General features: G+C 36.3%; 1 protein-coding gene and 1 pseudogene across 1 annotated transcript in view; both read right to left on the bottom strand.

The window, feature by feature from the left end:
* UTRN (utrophin) overlaps positions 1 to 6158 on the bottom strand; it is a 604813-nt gene that overhangs the window by 478171 nt on the left and 120484 nt on the right. The gene's annotated exons all lie outside the window — the stretch shown is intronic.
* LOC108513543 (rhomboid-related protein 4 pseudogene) lies at positions 2826 to 3585 on the bottom strand (annotated as a pseudogene).

Genomic DNA, 6158 nt, shown 5'->3' with positions numbered 1-6158 from the left:
AAAAAAAAAAAAAAAAAAAAAGAAACTCCTTGATGTTAATGGTGCTCAGAGGTGACCTTCCTTTAAGAAAGAACAGCAAAGACAGCAACAATCCCTATTTCAAGCTTTATATTATCCGATCAAGGCCACATAAGCCATTTATTAACCAAGAGAAAGTGCTTACACACTGAATGACCCTTTACCATCTTCATATCAAAGAGGGACACAGTAGAGATTATACTCAGAATACAAGGCTACCACCACACATCAACCTGAAGAAGGCGCTATACCAGCCTCACCAAAAGGAATTTAATATTAAATATCATTGTTTAGGGCATTTGGAAAATCCAATTATTTGTCCCACTACCTTAAAAAGGATATATTTTTATAAATCTGGTTATATACAGTTTTATTTAATCCTATGAATAAAAAATATAGAAAGGCCATAAATAAGTATTAAATTATCTTAATTTGATAACATTCACACAACTTAAGAATTTGAGGCCATAAAAAAGGAAAAAATTATAAGAAAGAAATCTCACTACATTTTACATTTTCTTAACCTATTTCCAGAGCATTTAACTTTCTTATTTCAAAAACATATCTCATACCATGTAGGTTTCTCCCCAGATATAAAATGGACAAAGAAATGAGCACTTTTACCTTATCAAATGACAATAATCTTTCCATTTTATCACATATACAATGAAATCAAATTTATGGATTCCCATTCTTATGTTTGTAAATATGAATAAGATAATATTTCAATAATAGTCTTTATTTTATGGGTCAAGTCAATGTCAGAATATAAGTCCAAGTAACAGATAAATTATTTGTCTGTAAACGATACATTTTCTAACATCCAAATGTTTCAAAAATACTTCAAAGTTTATAAATACACTTCTGCATTCATTCTCTTGATACAGTTAAAATGGGGAAAGGGGTACATATTTCAAAGACTAGTTTGCATTTTCCTTTTTTCAGACACACACACACATACAAACAGACATACTTCTTATTTTCTACTAGACAGGAATTCAGTAAAAAAACAAGAATTTGTCTGTGGCTTTTCAATTATGAGATTGAAATGTAACAAACTTGCCACACTTACTAACCTCCACATCACAACAATTAAGTTAAACAATCTTGGCCCAGATCTGGGGCACGTAAAAATAGCAGACGGGTAACAGGATAACTAAACTTCTGTCATGCTATTCTGATCAGCCATTTTGTCTGCCTAGAAGGTTATAGGGAACTTCCACATTCTCAAATTATTTCAATCTTCATTATCAAGCCAATTCGTTATTTTAACTTCTCCAAAACAAAAATGTGTAAGAATACAACAAACTTACATATAATTTGATTATAAATAGATATGTATAATATTAAGTGAATGAGTATAATTTCTACTGCACATAAACCTTCTCCAAATGTATTCTTTCAAGCTTCCAAATTCAAACCAGTGTTTTCCTTAGGCTTGGATTTTTGAAAACCATTTTGTTTCTGAAAGCCTTTGCTGGCTTAGCAAATCTTATCCATTAATGACCTTTCTCCATTAGAGGGATGAACACGAGACTGAATTAGAAGAAGAAAAATGTGTTAAATCCCTTAAGGCTGCTTTTCCAAATTCTTCCTCTAAATATTTTGCTCTTCTTAAAATGCTTTTGACATGCTCACACAGATCCAAAGGCCTTCACTGCTGCCTAGCCTGGAATTTTATTTCTGTGATAGGTAAAAGAAGTAAAGCAAGATGCATCAACAAAACTGCTTGATAAATCTTCAAGGAAACTGGTTTGAAAATGTTTTCACTTCACCAGCTCAAATGCGTATTGAAAATTGTTTTAGCAGAACGTAGCAACATATCTCAATTTAAATCCTAAACTGGAAATGCGGCAGAGAAATTAGGAGTTGTTTCCCCTATGAAAGCACATAAATCACCTCTAAAACTCCACTGTTATTAGAGAGAAAGCATTATCCTCTAGTACACCATTTGAAGCAATTTAATAAGAGTGTCCAGTTGGCTGGCACTAACGTAACATGAGTTCCCTAAAGTGCAGCTATTCAAAAAAGAAGCACCCAGACCTTTAGCCAAGAAAGAAATCTCTTATTGGATGATTTTAAACTTGGATTGATTTTATTAAGGTCTCTTTCACACACACAAAATTTAACACACCCTAGAAAGCCAATTTCTCATTAGCAAAGAAGATTATTTTGGAAGCAACAAAAGTATTTCAGATCATACTCTCATTTCTTCCTTTTGTGGGCCCTATAGGTGAATCACCCCCAATACAAATCCGCCACTCACACTTAGTTATGCCATTATGCTCTCTTGTTTCATCATACCCAATCATACCCAAACACTAATTCATTTATTCAAACAAACAAATGAAAATAATAAATATTATATAATAATCTGTAAAATATTATAAATATGTAGACAAAGAAACAAAGCCAACAGGAGACAGACTGCTCTCAAACAGAACGTTTAACCTCCCTGAGTTTCTTTCAAAATCTGACATCCTCAGAGGACCTAAAAAAAGCTAAAATTAAAAATGTAGTTTTCAGAATTGTCAAAACTACCTAAGTGTACAAGAAGTTTAGATAATTAACATTTCAAATGATATTTTGGTGAGTTAGTCACATTTAAACATTGAAGTTATTAAAGCTAAAAACCACATTTAAAACAGACTTTCGCTTCACTCTGTAAAAAGCTAAATACAAGTTGATTTTTTTTTTTTTAACGACATATTTTGCTTTAGTTTACAATGGACTAGTTGTGGGGGGAATGAATCCAATGGGTAATAATAACACAAGTGGACCATGTCTTCCCAAGATACTGTGCCACCTCACTGGCTATCAAACCTGTGAAGCCGTTATAGTCTCATTTCTTCTGAGAGAAGAAGCCCGCAAGGCAGTGAGCTATTCCTGGTATTTCCTCGATCCCAGAGGTTGGCTCTTCATGCTCTAGCCAGTTGTTCCTCTTCTCTCAGTCCTGCTGTGTATACATCATAGCTCCTGGGTGTTTCTTCATAATAACCTGACCTGCCATACAGACAACGATTCTGATATCCAGACTGGCCTGAACAATTGAAGTAGTATCATTGTCCTGGATAACCAATAATTGGAGGGGAAAAAAATGCCTGCACGTGCTTCCCTGATACTCTTCAGAGGCCCTTAAGTGTGCACTAATGCAACAAGAATCCCAGCCAGATGCCCAGTGAAGGAAGTTCCTGATGAGAATAAGTGAAAAGGCACAAGTGTGGCCCGACAAGCAAATCTGTTTAGTACAAGGAAGCCCAAAATGTTGACAAAGCCTCCAAGGCAATGATGGTCGTTAAGAATCTCTAAAGCAAACAAAACTCCTGGGAAAACCTACAGCACAGTACCTTCCGAAGCCAGGTTCTTCCAGAAATTAAAGAAGATTGCAAGAGCAGGTACACCACCCCAGGGAACAGGGAAAATGTGGTGATGACACAGGCAAACCATCTACTTCCCAGTCTTCTTTCCAGATTATTCCTTTCCAGAGTGTGGACATCATATTGAAATACAAATGCCAATCATCAGCAATGGTGAGCAGGAAAGAGCAGGCAATGCTGCCTGCCAGTCTTTCTGCTAGTAACTCCTCTCTGCCCTAAGGCAAGGAGAGGTGGAAATGGTGGAAGTGAGAAGGAAAAAGAAAACAACTCCACTTGTCAAAGAAGAAGGCTGAGGCAAAAGTAAATGAATTGTCCAGCATCACCCACCCAGCAAATGGTGGGCCACAAACAGAACTAGGTCTAACCGACTGTGGAGCCTGTGTTCAATGCACTTCCATGTAGGAGGAGGCTAAAGAGAGTTTAACGAAAAAAAGAAAGTTTTAAAACATCTTGAATAGCAGACAAAGTATGGTTCATGCAAACATGGGAAGGGCATTCTAGACAGAACAAACCTTTTCAATACCTCTTCATTTCAGCCTCAGATTCAATACCTCACAAAAAAAGAACATGTTTAATATAATTGTGGTACCTACAAGAAAACACAGAGGGCTATAACATATAATGATGTCAAAATAAGGCTAAGATAATCCAAATTTCAGGAAATTTTCAATCCTGAAAACTGTTTATGCCTATAAAAAAAGAAGAAGGGTATGGAGTTAAAATATATGCTTTAAAAATGTTCTTGTAATAAAATAGAGATTATTTGAAAAAAATCAACCTCCTTAAGCAAGCACGTGTTCTGCTAGCATGACCCAATGACCCATCCACTCTGCCTAAAACTGAAGGCAATTATGGAGCCTTGGGGTTCTAGAATGTCTACAGCCACATCTGAACTGCATTTAGAATTTACATCACTTTCAGCATCAGATGTCAGAGGAATTTTTTTTTTAAGATGGAATTTTGCTCTTGTTGCCCAGGCCCGAGTGCAATGGCGTGATCTCAGCTCACTGCAACCTCCGCCTCCCAGGTTGATGCAATTCTCCCGCCTCAGCCTCCCGAGTAGCTGGGATTACAGGTGCATGCTACCACGCCTGGCTAATTTTTGTATTTTTAGTAGGGACAGGGTTTCACCATCTTGGCCAGGCTGGTCTCGAACTCCTGACCTCATGATCCACCTGCCTCAGCCTCTCAAAGGCGTGAGCCACTGTACCTGGCCAGAGGATCATATTTGTTCCAGCTGAAAACCAACCTAACCCACCAAAACTATCTGCCTCACTATCACGGAACCACAGAAGATAGGAGTAGGAAGTATATAAGAGGGTGCCTGATGGGATCCCGTCCTGCAACCAGAGAGGTCAGGGGCTTACCCCTCATGACACACAGTTGAATGGTGCCATAAATCAAATCAGGATCCATGTCTCCTTACCTAGCTCTCCTCCTACTCACAAGACTGCCTCTTTTTAAAAAACTGTTTTATGGAGGTATAAAATTCACCCACCATACAAATTCATCCACATGCCTACCATACAACTCACCTACCATGCAGTTTACCCATTTAAATTCACCTACCATATAATTAACCCAATTAAAGTTTACAATTCAATCATTTTTGGCCCATTAATAGATTTTTTAATTGTGGTAAAAGATATATAACAATATTTGTGATTTCAGCCATTTTAAATCATACAATTCAGTGGCATTAGTTACACCTACAATGTTATACAATCATAACCACTATCTATTCCCAAAACTTTTTCATCACACTGAACAGAAACTCTGCAGTCAGTAAGCAGTAAGTCCCCACTCCTGCCAGCCCCTGGTAATAGCTAATCTACTTTCCGTCTCTATGCATTTGCCTATTTAAGATATGTCATGTAAGTGGAATCATATAATATTTGTCATTTTGGGTCTGGCTTATTTCATTTAGTATAATGTTTTCAAGGTTTCATCCATGTTGTAGCTTGTATCAGAACTCCATTCTTTTTTAAGGGTGGAAAATATTGCATTGTATTTATAAACTACAGTTTCTTTATCCGTTCGTCTAAAGAGGAGCACTAGTTGACCACTTTTTGGCTATTCTGAACAATGCCACAATGAACACTGGTGTACAAGTATCTGAGTTCCCGATTTCAGTTCATTTGGGCATAGATGCAGGAGTTGAAATTGCTAGGTTAATATATGGTAATTCTATGTTTAGATTTTTGAGGAACCAGCAAACTATTTCCCATAGCGGCTGCATCGTTTTACACTTTCACTATAATGCATGAGAGTTCCAATTTCTTCTATCCCTGCTAACATTTGTTATTTTCCTTTAAAAAAAAAAAAAGAGTATAGCCATCCTAGTGTAAGACTGACTTTGAAAACAGAAACTACCAAACGAAACCCCCAAACTTAGAGACCTCCTGAAGACTTTCTGAATGAGTTCAAGTTTAACAGCATGCTAACCTGAAGAAGCTGGGGTTCAGAAATTGCTTTTTCACATTTAATCCATACCATATTGCCAAATGATTGATTTACTCTCAAAATAATTATTTTCAGAATTAAATGTAACCATTAATTCCATCTTCTAATTTTAGTTTATTTACTTCTTAACCTATTTTCTTTTCAACAAACAAGCTTTTTTAAACAATGCATAGGAATATAGGAAATAATGTTCTTCTACTTTCGCTTTCTAGAGCTGCTAAACTTAAACTGAAAGAATGTTTCTAAGATTTACAGGCATCTGACACTGTTTGAAACCTTTCCTCTAGAAATATATTTTGC

The sequence above is a fragment of the Rhinopithecus bieti genome, unplaced genomic scaffold (genome assembly GCF_001698545.2).
Source record: "Rhinopithecus bieti isolate Rb0 unplaced genomic scaffold, ASM169854v2 scaffold_32264, whole genome shotgun sequence".
Lineage (NCBI taxonomy): Eukaryota > Metazoa > Chordata > Mammalia > Primates > Cercopithecidae > Rhinopithecus > Rhinopithecus bieti.
The sequence above is the reverse complement of the archived record's forward strand: the minus strand, read 5'-3'. Positions and strand labels throughout refer to the sequence as shown.